General features: G+C 44.9%; 1 protein-coding gene across 1 annotated transcript in view; it reads left to right on the plus strand.

Annotated features, from left to right (window-relative positions):
• Positions 1-16,047, plus strand: part of ASB2 (ankyrin repeat and SOCS box containing 2) — a 274,707-nt gene that overhangs the window by 20,920 nt on the left and 237,740 nt on the right. The gene's annotated exons all lie outside the window — the stretch shown is intronic.

A 16,047-nucleotide genomic window follows, 5' to 3' on the forward strand; every position in this document is an offset into this window, starting at 1 on the left:
CTCCCTGTCCTAGTGTTCCCAGAATACATGTCCTCTACCCAAAAATATGTGCCCAGCTTTTCCAGTACACTTTAGCAGTGCCACTTAATACTTTTTTGAATGCAACAACTGTTAATGAAACTCTTGGGTCAGTACTTAAAAAAAATCTATTTCGCTTATGAACTAAAAATGCTTAATTTACAACGATGCATGTCCATAGTTTGCAAAAGTTTGGGTTTTCACAAACATTTCCAACTTATGTGTGCCTTAAGTATGTCTGCAGTATACACACACTGGTGTATACCATTGATGTGTTACACCTCTTCTACCAACCCTGTGTGTGATTACTCTAGGTGGACAGTACTCAAGTATAGTGTTAGAAAAATCTGCAATTCTGTTTGAGTATTCTGCTATGCTTTTTTGTTGCCTTTAGTAACGTTTCCGATTAATTTATTCCCTTCCTAGACTTCATGCATCTGTGACAGTGATACATTTATATTCACTTTCCCACGCTTCCCGGAACACATAGGTTTCAGCTGCCTGCAGCCATATTATGATACAGAAACACACAGTCAATGCACACTTGCATACTGATCGCAGTGTGCACACACCAACACCGTGCATTTGCACATTTTGAAAAGACAAATCAGTCTGCTTCTTTTCACTGAATATCAGCACAGTAAACTACACAGTAAAATACAAACACCACAGCTCACTGCCACCACCATGAGGATAATGTAGCAGGCCTCCATGACACTGAGAGGGAACTCAGGCTACCCACGACGGTGGGTGCAACCTCAGTCTGCACCCAACACTTTGGAAGCCTTCTGCTTCATACTGCATTTGGACGGTACAAACCAGGGACTTTTAGGGTTCTCTGGGCATCATCAGGACGCTTCAAACCTCATCTGAAACCCACTTGGAGAAGGACCTCACTAACATGCAACACATTTCCTAGTAAGTTGTTTACTTCTGTACATGCTTCTGAAATGGAAGTGGATGGAGGAGAAAGTGGAGTTCCATTATTTTCACAGGGTACACCCAATGAGGATGTACTACTTACTTACAATTAATCTTAATAATTCTTAGTTGTTATTGTCCTTGTCATAGTCATTACTTATGAGGTGTTCCCGACCTCCATACCTGGGTATGCTGCTAGCTGACTTATGCTGTTAGGTGACCTCACCCACCTGGGCGCTATAAGGTCTAGCTTACCCTCAATGCTTCTCGACATTAGCAAGTATTAACAGATGGAGGTGGATGTGCAGAAATAGGGGCTGTGACGGTAACACTAAAGGCTATGAATAATGAGGATTATAGTAAGTAATTAGGACATTTGTTCCTTCATCCATCGTCCTCTTCCCGGTCATTACTTATGGGGAATACCGGGGCTATCTTGCCTTCGATAATGTCAAAATAAAAAATGTCATCTAGACCACATCCTTTTAAAGAAATAAAATAATTTATTAGAGGTCTAACAAGTTTCACACAATAAAAAATAAGGAATAATGAAATAAATTGATCAAATTTCAGAAAAGATAGAACTCAACACTGCCCTTGCATAAGAGCAACCTTCTAATACAAAATGACAGGATCCTCCAGAATCCTGAGAAAGGGAGGTCTACTCAATTAAGCTCCCCAAATTTCTCTATTCGATAAGCAGAAGTTATAGCTTCATAAACACAGTATTCATATTTAAAAGCTTAAAATCTGCAGAATCAAGACTTTCAAAGAGAAATTCTTGGACAGTCTTCAAAACTATAGGTAAGTCCGAAGGAGGAAGAAATGGACATAGCAAAGGTCTAGATATAGAAAAACCTTTTAGAAGCCTTGTCGCAAGGATTTTATCTGTGCAAAACCTCCATAAGTCACAAAAAGCTCTAATCACTGCCCACTAAGCTATTATTGATTACATTGCTAAATTCCTCTAAAATCCTTCTTATACAAATTGAAGAACGAAGGAGAAATCAAACTAGACACAGAGATTTCGACAAACACAAATACTGTACATTTCCACAATGCCTAGTGTACCCTCTGGGTGGAAGGGTGCAAATCGAGGACTATGGAATCCACTTGCCAATCACATTCCTGCAAAATATAGAGAAAATGCATTACATGAGCAAACCACTGAATTGCCTCTCTTTGCATGCACTCCACATGACTATGTTGAGGACCTTGTCAACGCTTTACCTCTTGTTCATCCTTGAGAAGTAAAACACTCTTACTGACTTAACACCAGGTTTTAAGCAAGACGTGATAACAACATCAGACAAAAAACACTTACACCCCAGGTAATAAAATTGCTATTAGGTGTATGTATACAACTACCATCCTATCCTTTATAATATTTGCATGTCGCATGCTCAAACCATTCTGTGTCCAGCACAAAAGGATGACTGGCAAGAGGTAAGGGACCCAAGACCAACAGGGATCCACCCCTCCAGGGCTTTGTCTGAGCTAGAGGTGGGAAAAGCAGGAAGAATACTGGGTAAGATGGACTTTTATAGTGGTCATGTGGGTAAGTGGTAATAGCTAACAGCAAACCTCCAGGTTTTTTATCCTGTCTGGAGTTAGGGAATGTAACACCTCTTAAGTAATGACTGAAATGAGGATAGTGAATGTAGGGCTAATTTCAAACTGGGTAAGCCAGGTAGCTGAAGCACTATGAATGATGTGATATGCCAAAGGGCTGCTCGCCTTTCTGTTTGCAGCTACCGAAGGACCATTGACCTTGACCTGTTTTGGGCTCAGGCACTTTCTGCTCTCCACTTCCCCTCCAACCCCCCCTACCCAACCTTTTCCCCAAGCCAACACTATTTCTGTCCCTATGTGCCACCTGTCGAAAATAAACTTTGGGTTCTGCTAATACCTGGAACCCTGCCCACCAGAGCTGGGCTAAACCAGTGGGTATGTTACAGACGAAAAACATATGGAAGGCAAGGCTGCCCTCAGTATCATTTTCTGGCCAGAGGAGCTGTTGCTGGACTCAAGATAGCAGGTCTGACAAAGGCAGGTGTGCCAGTGACCGATTCAAAAAATGTTTCAAAGTGTGGCTACAGAATGCAGCGGGACAGTCCTGTGAAGATGCCATCTCAAAAGTCTGGGGTTTTAATATTTTTTTTGGTCAAAGATTGAAGTTCGCTTTTTAATGTATTCAAGCAGCTTTGATGTGTGGACTGTCTGTGTTAGAAATAGGTGTCTCTAGTTGGCAGAGGTAGGTACCTTTTTCCAAATAGGGACCCTTGCTTCAAGTCAGGGTAAGGGGGATACACTTCTAAAATAACCCCTGCTCACCCCTTGGTAGCTTGGCACGAGCAGGCAAGCTTATCTCAGAGGCTGTGTGTAAAGCATTTGAGAACACATACAGTAATTCAGTTAAAACACTACGAATGGACACCACACCAGTTTAGAATAATAAGTAATCTTCATCTAAAACAAACAAGACCAAAACAACAAAAATCCACAGTACAGTAATAAGGTGATATGTCAGTTCCTTACAGCTGCCCAGGAAAGGTGATGCGTTGGTTCCTTACTGGAGAGGAGGTGATGTGTCGGTTTCTTACTGCGTGGGGAGGTGAAGCATCGGTTTCTTACAGCATCCCCCAATGATGCGACAGACTTGCCGCCTCGATGCAATGCGACGATCTGGGACAATGCGTGGGTTCTTGCAGCAACACAGCAGGGCTTGCATCGGAATCGGTGTGGTGATCTCGGAATTCGGAGATTGGTGCACTCGATGCGGCGTGCGGCGATTTCTCAAGCCACAGGCAGGCGCTGCGACGATTTCTTTGGCGATGTGGCAGAAACAGGTGCGAATGCGTCGCGCTTCTTTAAATTGCATTACTTTTCCAGCACCCAGCGGCAAACAGCAACAGAGGTCCAAACAACAGCAGGCACCTCTTAGTAGGTCAGAACTCCCAGCAAGAAAGTTTAGGGGAGCTAGGGAGCTGGTGGTGAAGACTTTGTGTCCCCGAGACTTCTGAACAGGAGGCAAGCTCAGTTTCAAGCCCTTGCAGATCTTCCTCAAGCAGAGGATACAGCAAAGAGCAAAGTCCTTTTCCCTTTTCTTGGCTGAAAGTAGCCACTTCAGGCCAACCCTAGACAGCAAAAAGCACAGTGGCAGCATTCCTCCTCAGTTTCTCCAGCTCTTCTTCTTGGCAAAGGTACCTCTTCATTTCCCAGAAGTGATCTTTGAAGTCTTTTCTATCCCTGAGACTTCCAACAGGAGGCAAGCTCTACTTCAAGCCCTTGGATAAAACTCTAACAGCAGGATGATGAAAGCACAGTCCAGTCCTTTCCCTGCCCAAGACAGAAGCAACCACTGCCGCCCAAACCCAACAGAACACAGCACAGGGGCAGTACTCCTCCATCAACTTTCCGGGTTCTTCTTCCTGGCAGTTTCCTTAGTTCAGCAGTGATCTAAAGTTCTTGGGTCATTGCCCCAATATTTATACAGCAAATCCCTTTGTTCTCTTGGTGCAGAGAGGCTCTGTGCTCAGCTAAAACCTGTACTGTCCTCTCTGTTGTAGCTGCCCGGCAGGAGGTGGAGACAGTATTGGGTAAGGCAGACCAGGCCTATTTAGGTGCTACTGTAACCTTCTCCAACTACTTTGAATGCAGCCCAGGTCTATTCAACCCTGCCCTGACTCATCCAGACTCTCTGGAGCTGCTGCACATCCCCAGGCCCTGCCACTCCAAAGCCAGACAGTCAATACACAATCATAGGAGAAGCACATAGGATGGCTGAGCAAGAAAAGACCTACTTTCCAAAAGTAGTATTATCAAACACAGAATGTAAAAATCACCTTTACTGAAAGATGCATTATTAGATTCTGAGTTCAGGCATACTAAACTGTATTTTCCTATCTGGTTCCCCGGGACAATTATGCTTCTAGGATGTTATAATTAACTACCCATTCTATCCTATGGGAACAGATAGCCGTAAAATAGTGAAAAACTAAATTGGCAGCGTTTCACTATCAGGACATGCCACACACATCAGGGCATGTCCTTCCGTTCACATACACTGCACCATGCCCACAGGGGCACATTGGGCCTACCTTAGGGGTGACTAACATGCACGGAAAGGGAAGGTTAGGGCCTGGCAAGTGGGTGCACGTGTCAAGTCAACATTACAGTATTAGACTGCACAAAGGCCCTGCAATGGCAGGCCTGAGTTACATTTACAGGCTGCTTATGTGGTTGGCACAAACAGTGCTGCAGCCAGGCCAACTAGCAGCATTTGATTTACAGGCCCTGGGCACACACAGTGCACTGTACTAGGGACTGACTAGTAAATCAAATCAGCTAATTCTGGAAACACCTATCCATACATACAATTTACAGGAAGGGGATATGCATTTTAGCACTGATCAGCAGTGATAAAGTGCCCAGAGTCATAAAACCAACAAAAAACGGTCAGAAACAGAAGGCCACAAGGCAAAAAATCTGGGGATAAACCCGCTGTAGAAGCCAAGTCTAACAGTCTGACTATAGTGGAACTCTATGGTTCCTCAGCCATGATGGACTGGGTGATTGACATAGACTGTTACTTGCCTGGAGGATGAGGGGGGAACGTTTACTGACAGGTTTATGGTGTTTTGCTGTTTACCAGGGAAGGTCAAGAAGGTTCTTTTTTTAGCTTCTCATAACTCAATACACTGAAACCTCCGACTGGCTCGCGGCTGAGTGCCCAAACCTCCTCGGTTCTAGACCGCAACTCCCCCTCCCCCCATTTTTTTTATAACATTCAGTTTAGCCAATGGTTTTAAATGTTTATTTCTTGTTGAATCTCCTGGTACGTATATCCTATATTTAGGCCCTGTCTTTGCTTTCATTTTGACATCCCCTACTGCAAGGCTTTAAAGGACTTATGAAGGATTCGTAACTTCGTTTGTTAAAAATTGCACATTATTATTTTGTTTTCTCAGAAAGACACCCTCATGTCCTGGAAAGTGATTAGCGGTTACAGCATTGTATAACTCCAGGGTCTGAACATGGCGAATATTTATAGGTTTGCACATTCTTGAGGTTGTGGCCTCAACCAAGGGTGAATCCAAAAATGAATCAGCAGGTGCACTGAGAAAAACAAAACAGTGATGGGTGAATTGCTTGACTTAATCTCAGCCACTGGTGATTACTCTGGGTGCCTTGGTCCTCCTAATATTTATAGGTTTGCACATTCTTGAGGTTGTGGCCTCAACCAAGGGTGAATCCAAAGATGCACTGAGAAAAACAAAATTCAATGAAGTATAGCTTGAGTCCTGTGGCACAGTGAGCACCAGACTGTGCATACTCGTACTTAGAGAGTCACACCGAAACAAACAAAAATGTGATGATTGGATTGCTTGACTTAATCTCAGACACTAATAATTACTCTAAGACGCAGCCTAGTCCATCTTTTTTGGCCCACCATGCCACTTGAGCCAAGAACCAGCCATAGCAATACAGCCTTGATGCTTCTCCTATACGAGCCATCCATCACAAACTTCCAAGCTAGGTCCTTTGTGAAGGCCATGCAAGTAAATCCAGACGGGTTTCAGAGGAAATAACCCTTGCCAGTAGGGTGTAGCTAGAGTCTCTATGGCACAGTGAGCAACAGACCCACATCTGGGCATTCCTGTCGCCATTGATAATTACTCTCGATGGCACTCTACTACATCGCTTTTTGTCCACCATGCCACTTTCAACAGGAAACACCCATATGCAAATCAGGCTTGGTGCTGCTCATCATCACCACCCAGCTAGAGCTGTCAGGGCAGATCGCCACTCAATGGGAACACAAGCAACCCCAGACTGGTTTCAGCCTAGTTAGGTCTTGTAAGTGAGGACTAACTTAAGTCCAGTGGCACAATGAGCACATGGCCCATGTGTTCGCATACCAATTGTGTTTAGCACGCCATACTAAGGAATACAAAAATGTGAAGGGTGCTATAATCAAATGTATGTCAGCCACTGGTAATTACTATGGAACACAACCCATTCCATCCAGATTCCAAGTAATTACTTGTGGCTGAGATGAATTTAAGCATTTCAGCCATCACTTTTTGTGTTTCACAGTAGCAGGTGCAGTGGTACCTGTGCCTAAAGACGTGTCACCCCCTGAAAATTGATTAGTGCTGTTTTTTATTATCCAACCTGTTTCCCAGGGGGAGGGAAGGGGAATTGCCTTTCTTTCATTGGAGCCCATGGCTTCATTTCCACGCCACTTAAAAACAAGCATTTGCAATGCAATAGGACTCGCATTTACGCGAGACCTATTGCATTAAGAACGGGACTGCGGGCGGGGGAGAAGGCACAAAGAATGGAGTGGAGGGGCGCAGAAGGCACGGACTTGAAGTAAAGGGCCCAGTAACCATGGACGGATACAAATGACGACATGGCCGTCATAAGGCGGGACTAACAAGCCTATAAACGAATTGGAAGGCAGTATTTAGGAAATGCAAAGACACGCGCCAATGAAAAAGATGGGCTGAGAGTGGCCGGAGCTTTCACGGAGCTTCCACTCTATACTGAATACTGCATGCCCTGCAAAGCGAGCAGTGCATGCCCTGCAACGCTAGGCTCGACCTAGACAGGCATTCCGAGTCTACTTTTCTTGACGACATGGCAACTAATTGGCACAGAGCCCCATCATTTGTGGAAAGGCAAAATCCCCATGACAGTTATTAATTTAAGCACAAGAGAGTGCTTTCAGATTCTGCATGCTCTAAGGAATCCAGAGGTAAGGACAGGTTCCATTGTGCCTGGTTAACTGGCTAAGAAGCCTGATGAAAAAGAAATGTTGTTTCTTTATTAGATGGAATTTTTTCCTGAATATGAAATTACTAGAATTCCTTCCGTGCACAGAAACCTATCACAGTGGATCTCCTGGTTACCAGTCATGTGCATCTTGCTCTAAATCAATTGTTATCCAAATATCTTCTCACCTTGGGGCCGATTCACAGAATTAATCTGAGATAAAATCCTAAACTTACTACTTTTGGTATTCACAGAAGGCATTTAGTAGTAGTAAAGTTAGGAGTCCTAACTTTACTACTACTAAACTGAGACAAAATCCTAACTTTACGACTTTCGGTATTAACAAAAGGCATTTAGTAGTAGTAAAGTTAGGAGTCCTAACTTTACTACTACTAAATGCCTTCTGTGACCATCAAAAGTAGTAAGTTTAGGATTTTATCTCAGATTAGTTCTGTGAATCAGCCCCCTTGTCTGGAGGTCCCTATAGGCTAGTATAGTAGAGAAAGCACATACATCACCAGGTCTCTAGCAATCATTAGTACCACAGGTGCAGTGGCACAGGGGCCCAGAAGTATTAGGATCTCACTCCACCCCAATTATCCGGGTTTTCACTATCCACCTGGAGTTAAGGTGGTCCATTTCCATTGCTGCATTAGGGCCCATGGCTCCCTTAGCACATCCTTGCACTTCACTGTAACCAAATACAGGAACAATTGATATTTTCTGGTTCTTTACATTCTAAGGCATTCATATGATGGAGTTAAACTTAAAAAATTTTCCATTTCTGGTTAACTTCGAATACACTGGCACCTATGCATGTTACACCTGGGCACCAAAGCATACAGTTGGCAAAGGGCTCCTAGCTCACCAGCACTTCCTCCTCATCACAGCTGTATACATTGTTGAACCATTTAGATAACGTTAGCTTAATCATACCATATCTGTGCGCCCAACACATCACATCATAGCTAGCCATCTAGCTAGCAGTGCAATCTAGAAAACACGCTGAATAGGCCGGCAATGGTCAATCAACCCACCAAATATGCCCAAATATGTTAGGAAAGATTTGATATATTTTGATTTCAATGTTTAGGGAGACTTGGGTTGGGGCTAAGGAATTTGTGGACTGTGCATACGTCTGTATGTAGATCACATACACACCCACACACGTGTATTCACATACACACACACAAATAGATTAATCTAAAATGATACCCTCTCATTTTTAGGTTCCTTTTCCAAGAAAGATTCACCCCTTATTCCTCCCTGTCCTGAGCCAATATTAGCCATGATACATTGATGTTTAATTGCTGTATGACCTCTTAGAAAGGACTTCCTAGGAAATACATAATCATTATACAAACAGCACACAATAACAAAGGACTTATGATAGTCTATTTTAAGTTTGCAAATCTGGCACTAGAAATACCACTTATTCTGCATGTAAGTTTAGCTTACACGCAGACAAATATATCAACACTATTGTAATTCACAAAAGGTGCTTTGACCCTAAGGATGGAACTATTTGCACAAATGTATTGGTCTGTGCGCATTCTTGACTTGTACTTTTGTTTACTTATGAGAATTCAAGCAAACTGAATCCTCTTCCACTCCACTCTTGCTAGAAAAACTTCAAGTTATGACGTGCAATTTGACATCTTCTGCTTGTTCTAATTCATCTTAACGCAGGCATTTAGTATTTGTGTCTTGAACAGTATTAATCTTCTCCCAGCTTGTCTTTTGACGTCTTTTTACTGAGCTACATTATTATCAGCAGCAGCCATCTGGCATACTCTGTCCCTCCTTTTCCTCTTCGATTCCTGTCTGGAATAAGGTAAAACCCACCAATAAAACAAACATGTGTTTGTGTTGTTCTTCGCCCAGTGCTTTAAATGGGCAGGTACTGCCTGGTACTGAGTTCCTGGACTTCTTTCACATGAAAGGGAGAGTACCAGCATTTCCCAGCAAGTGTGCATTATTTTTAACAGAAGACCATATGCACTTCTCTGTAGCAAACAGGTACTGGGGAACAGTGAGTACCTGCATGTCTACATTTCCAAGCAACGTCTCCACCACCATCTCTGCCTCAGCATTCATTTTGCAGCTACCACTGCTAGCAGAGCCAACCATTTGAAAGTGTGGATCTCCTCACTCATACTAATACTGCCGTAGTGATATTCTTACAGTCCTGCATAAATCAATGAGCGATCAATGGAGCACTGTACTTAGCAATAAGACTGACAAAGAAACAGTAGCGGCTGCTACGGGGCTGTAGTAGTGAGGCGGGGATTAAAAAAAAGAAAAATCCACTCTGTCCGGCGCAGGAAACAGGAAGCCCACCAACTCCCAGACTGCCCAGCCAATCACAATGCTGCTGTCACAAGCATGGCAGCAGCGTCATGATTGGTCTAAGCTCTGTGGTTCGGCGCTCAGACAGGACTGGGAGACTATGCTCGTTTTCCACCCAGGCTGTGCAATACAATTGGGTGGAGATCATGCTAAGCGTGCATGACTGTTTGGCTTGCCCAAGACTGCCGGCCAAACCGTCTTGCACTCTTAGAAAGTGCCCACCACTCCTTTCCCTGCTCTGTGGGCAGCCCAGCCCCACCCCTCCCCCCTTGCACCTAAACAGAGCCAGTTTGGAAAAATAAAATGATTATGACATGGTGTTATTATCATTTTTTTTCTTTGGGGCGAGGCTCCTCCACCTTAGCTGAGGAGCCACTGGTTCATAGAAACTATGGCAGAGTAAGAGACAAAACTATAGTAGCTGTACAGGTGGTTGCAAATGGCTGCACAGCAGGTGGTGGTTCTGGTGCTTCATGATCCCACTAACAAAACCTTTGTGTCTTGGTACATACCATGTTCACAAATTAAGCTTGTTACTACCCATAATGTAACTTCCCAAGCCCTACTGGTAATGGTAATATGGCTTCAAAATAATTTCACACCCACAGACTTGATCAGTAAAGGTTCACAGCTGATCCGCAAACATGACCCCACCTAAATTCAGAGTAACGGACACTGGTGATAGTAACACATTTACTCATATATATGTTATACTTTAAAGTGATGTAGAAGCACCCATATTGAAAAAAGTGTATTGATTATTATTATGTGTCTGGACCAGGTGGGGGGAAAACGTCCACTGATATGTTCCACTGACAAGGGTCCTTAAGGAAGAAGGGTGCAACAGGGTGAATGAGTAGGCACCCCCCGCACCTAGGGGAGGGGCGCCCTTAGTTGCGCCATGGAGCCGAGCCTCCTCCTCCGCGGGGCTGGTTGAAGTAGGGGAATCATTGGGGACATCTCCGATACGTAAATTCTCATCCTCTTTGTCTCCTTGGATCCCTTGGAAGCCGCAGGAGCGTCTTAAACGAGGTGGATAGTAGCACAGGGGTTCAAGGAGGCCGTGGGGTCTGTTTGACAATAGGCTACTGAATCTGTCTGTAGACAACAACTAAAACCACTGCAATATATAACAAATATTTAGGAAATTTTGCAGTAGGAATGGAAGATGGATAATTGGAACTACTGGTGGAATTCACAGATTACCCTGCCTGGAACAATGGCAAGCAAGTTAAAACAAAATAACGGTGTATACTGTATTTTTTATAGAAAAACAATGTCCTTAATCTCAGCTGACCAACAAAGGGATTAGTACTGGGTTTCATTCATCAAGATGAGGAGGGAGCAGTGGGGAATGAGTAATAGATAGACAAGGACCTGTACTAGGAAGCACAGCAACTCACAACTCTAATGCCAACTATAGTAACACATTTTCAAGTTAACGTTAACCCAGGAATATAGTTATTACCGAAGTCCAGAAGGTCTCTACACTTCGGGTCACGTGGAGACTCCATCTGTATCTTCTTGTTGCACATTGTGGTGACTGCCATACAGGTTTGTAAGCATATCCCATTTCAGGCTAAATACAGATCTACATGTCATCTGTGGCCAGGAGGGTACACTGTGCTCCAGGAAAGGATTATAGATGACACTCTCACTGTGCCAAAGTTCAGGCTCCAGACGGGGCATGACTCTGCAAATGTTAAGCAGCATTCACCGATATGGACTATACAGGCTCCAATTCCCTGAAGAAGGCTTGCTTCTATTGACTAGAAACACAGCTGTTGTAGGCTGGTCACACGGTGCATGTGCGCTGCCAAGGAGAACTGAGCTGAACCCAATATCAAGAGCTTAGCTTTGAGAAAAGTAGGCTAGATGAGTGATTGTCAGGAGGGAAACTAGAATTGCCATTGCATCTTGTGCATCTTCCGCCTAACATTTGCAGGTCTGGCAGACATGACTGCCTCTCGCAGTCTTTACACAGTCCACGTCTGTATTATACATAGCTAAGTTGCCAATTCAACTCCACACTGTTTGTTCTGTGGTATTTTTAACTGCTCAATTGCTCACCCATGTGTGTTCCAGCTTAACATGTCATGTATTTGCTGTGCTATGTTTTGCGTGCGATGCAATGTAGAAATGTTTGCAAATCCCTTGGCATGTTGTTAGGTGTTTCAGTATGCAGAGTACTGACTGAGGGTTACTGTTTTCTCCAGTGGTGGGCACTCTGTGTGTGCACTTGCCAACTCGACATGACCGTCGCAGACTGCACACAGGCTCTGCAATGGCAGGCCTGAGTCATATTTTACAGGCTGCTTCTGTGGGTGGCACAATCAGTGCTGCTAGCCCACCAGCAGCATTTGATTTACAGGCCCTGAGCACACATGGTGCACTGTACTAGGGTCTGACAATTAAATCAAATAACCAATCATGGAGTCTGCGACCAGAGACTGCAGAGGGCGCTGTTGCACTTCCGCAGGCCGAACGAGTAGTGGCGACGGGCGGCGAGCGGAGCTGACCGGGCAGAGGATAGGAGCTCGGAGCAAGGAGCGACCTAGGACAAGGCAGGGGGGAGAAGTGAGGAGGAGATCACCCCGTCCATCCCTCGCTCGCAGCCAAGTCGTGTCCCTGGGCCTCGCAGGTCGCCGCATTCAGCGCATCCAGCGCATCCAGCGCCGTGCCCGGCTTCGATCTACGGCGACCTACGGCGTCAGGGGGGTTCGGAGCATGCGTGGGCATTTAACGACCAGGCAGGTGAGTCCACTGAGTCCTCTGAGATCCCTGCCTCGCCTGCAGCTGTTGCCTCGCTCCGTTTCTTAACCCGCTCTTTGACCCTCGCCTCCCGCTGTATTGTTGACAGAGCCCGACACTCGGAGTTCGTCCTGGGAGTCTTGGGAGTCTTGGGCATCTGACTCCCACTGATCCCACTGTTCCTCCTGTGGTGCTTCGGGAGCGGAGTGGGTCGGTACGCCAGAGGGTGGAGAACGGCGGCGGCCAAAACAGTGGTTATATTAGAAAAAATCAGACTGTCCACAGCCTTCCTGTAACCAACAGCGGAAAAAAAAAAAAAGGGGAAAAATATCGACAACACCAACAAAAAGCACAATTTAACAACCCAGCAGATAACAACTAATGACTAAAGGTCCAACCAGCCAATCAAGGAAGTAAACCGGAGTATAACTCGTGCAAAGCTACCATTACTTCCACCATTTCAATCTCAGTTTCAGTCTCAGTCTTATTCTTGGCTTCACCCTCAGCAAAAAAAAAAAAACCTAAGCACCTCACAATTCAAGTACTAACCGACCAAATAAAAACCTCCTGGACAGAAAGTTACCGAAAGTAACAGCAATTCAATTAACAAACAACAGAAGCCAGATAAAGGAATCCCTGAGAAATACAAAGTTTCCGCCAATCCGCCAATCCACCAATAATCCTTTACATCAAAGGGAAACAAGAACCCTGAGCCGGCTGAGGCACATAGAATCCCCCCCCCCCCCGACCCCCCAAAAAATAATAAAATAAATAAAAACAAAAACCCAATAGTTCCTCAGGAATTTGCGCCAAATTAAGCACGCCATTGACAATGCACCTGCCAAACGACGCAGGGCCAACAAGCGGAAATTTAACACCGACACAGACACAGACACAGTCACTGTGGCGACAGATCAAGAAGACGCTGTGCTATTAGATTTAGCGCCAGAAACCATAGAAACCATAGAAAGAACAGCCTTTAACAACAGCAAAATGGATAGAAAGAGCGCCCAACCCAAAATGTACTCCTTTTTCTCATTTCTGAAAGAGCCCCGCTCTTACCTAAGCTCCACTAACAGCAACCTGAGGGGGCTGCCCTCGCCAATGGTACCACAAGGGGGCATGCAAACAAATCACCCTGGGGGCAATACTACAATCACAGACGCCACCACCAAAAGGGGTCTCCCCCTGGAACCAAACATCACAATCCAGGTGACCGCACAGCTCCAAGATCCAGCAACTGGGAAAGCGATTACCTGTGACGAGCAAAACTTCGTAAGAAAAATAGACCCATTAGGATCCATCAAGCTGAATATTCAAACTGAGCCACACCTAGAGCCCCTTAACAAGACCGAGTCAAAAAACAAAGCAGAACCCAACACAGGGAACAGTAGCGGCACCACGAGGTCCGAACAGGCTACACTTCGGGATCAGCATAACAACCTGGTGACTCAGTCAGACAGAGATCACACCGACCTGGGGTGGGACAGAGAGCCAGAATCAAAACTGGAAGGGGAAGAAACCGAAGCAACTGAGTTCATGGCAAAAACCCTAACCCCTGGAGCGGTGCGGGCAACCAAGCTAGAGAAAACACAGATAAGAGAGCTAATAGAAGCAATCGATCCTTCGGAAATAAACAGAAGTACTAACGTAAGCCATGCCCTTACCCAACCTGCATCCTCTAACATGAAAGAGCACTCCTAGCTAACAACAAAAGAATGGGAGAGGCTGGTAGCTTCATACTCACCATCTGCCACACAGCCCGACGTCAGCACTCCAGAGAGAAAGCAAGATCCAGAGAAGAATCTATCAACTGATGACTCCGAGAAGACGCCACTAACAGACGACCCCCCTAAAAGCGTAGACGCACTATGGTCATCTCTGCTAAACACGCTCCAACTATCCATAAAGGCCATGCAGTACCATTCGGAAAAAATGGATATCCAACTATCTCTTCTGAACTTTTTGGCCATCCATGTAGCCAAAATTGACAATAAGCTGGCAGACGTGAACTGCATGATAAAGAGGGTGCAAGCAGAAACAAAAATAGAGCAGCCGAGCTGCGCATGCTACACAATAGTAGACAAACTCACTACCTTCCCCCAACTCCTGGGAGACATCTTAGCAGACCTAAAACTAAAAACTGATAACACAACTTACAGCATTCCAGGAACTGGGAAAGAGGGTCAAACTCAACAACTTACACTATCCAGAGAACACTTAGACACCACAAATACACTGAACTCATCAACCACACCGAATAGCCAAAAAGGACAAACTGAGCCAAACAGCCGTACCGGCCTAGAAGTTAACAAACCGACCAACGGCACCTATGCAGAGACACTAAGGAAATCCTTAAGGCAGTTTCCTGCCAACCAAAGGAGCGAAGCCCCACCACAAACAAACACACAACACGAACAAACGTATGGACAGGAATCTGATACAGCACTAATTGCCCCTAACGACGCTACAGGAAATGCAAGCAAGGAAGAACCAAAGGCAGCAAATAAAAGATTACGAAAACAAAAAAGGAAAGGAAGAAACAAGACGACCAACATACAAACTTTTTTTCACAGGGCAACCACCATTCTAGAAGCTGCAGCAGCAGAAACACCAGAAGTAGAAGCAGCAGAAGACACAGCAAACTTGCCCATAATCATAACAACCCCATCGGCCAGGAAGGTGGAAGAGCCATCACAAACTAAAAACCCCACCCTCACAATCTCAAGGGAGGGACAAATGGCAGATAGAAGTAAAGGCCCGCCCCTAAAAGAAGACTCCAGAACCATGGGCAACAAGATAACCCGGGAAGGGCAGGGAGAGGACCTAAAACCTGCCACAATATATGATATCCCACACAGGGATAAGGGCATAAAAGACGACAATCAACGGGAGTCCACTCAGGCGGAAACTGATAGTGGCACGATACTGTTCATTCCAGATTACAAATCAAGAGGGAGCGGGGACATCCTCAACCGAGGCAACATCTTACTCCTATTATCTAATATTAGCAGTCTGACCGACATCAGCACAAAAGACCTAGCGGCAGTGGAATTTATCCACAATTACCACTTGTCAAGTTTGGAGGTCACAAAAACAACATGGTTACGGAACGAAACTGTGAAGAGAATCATGGAAACTGAGTCAATTTTTCTGTCTTGGGGGATACGCCTAAAAAGAATGGAAAAAACAGGCTACCCTGAACCACTATGTCAGGCATACAAAGAG

This window comes from Triturus cristatus, chromosome 9 (assembly GCF_964204655.1).
Source record: "Triturus cristatus chromosome 9, aTriCri1.1, whole genome shotgun sequence".
Classification (NCBI taxonomy): Eukaryota; Metazoa; Chordata; class Amphibia; order Caudata; family Salamandridae; genus Triturus; species Triturus cristatus.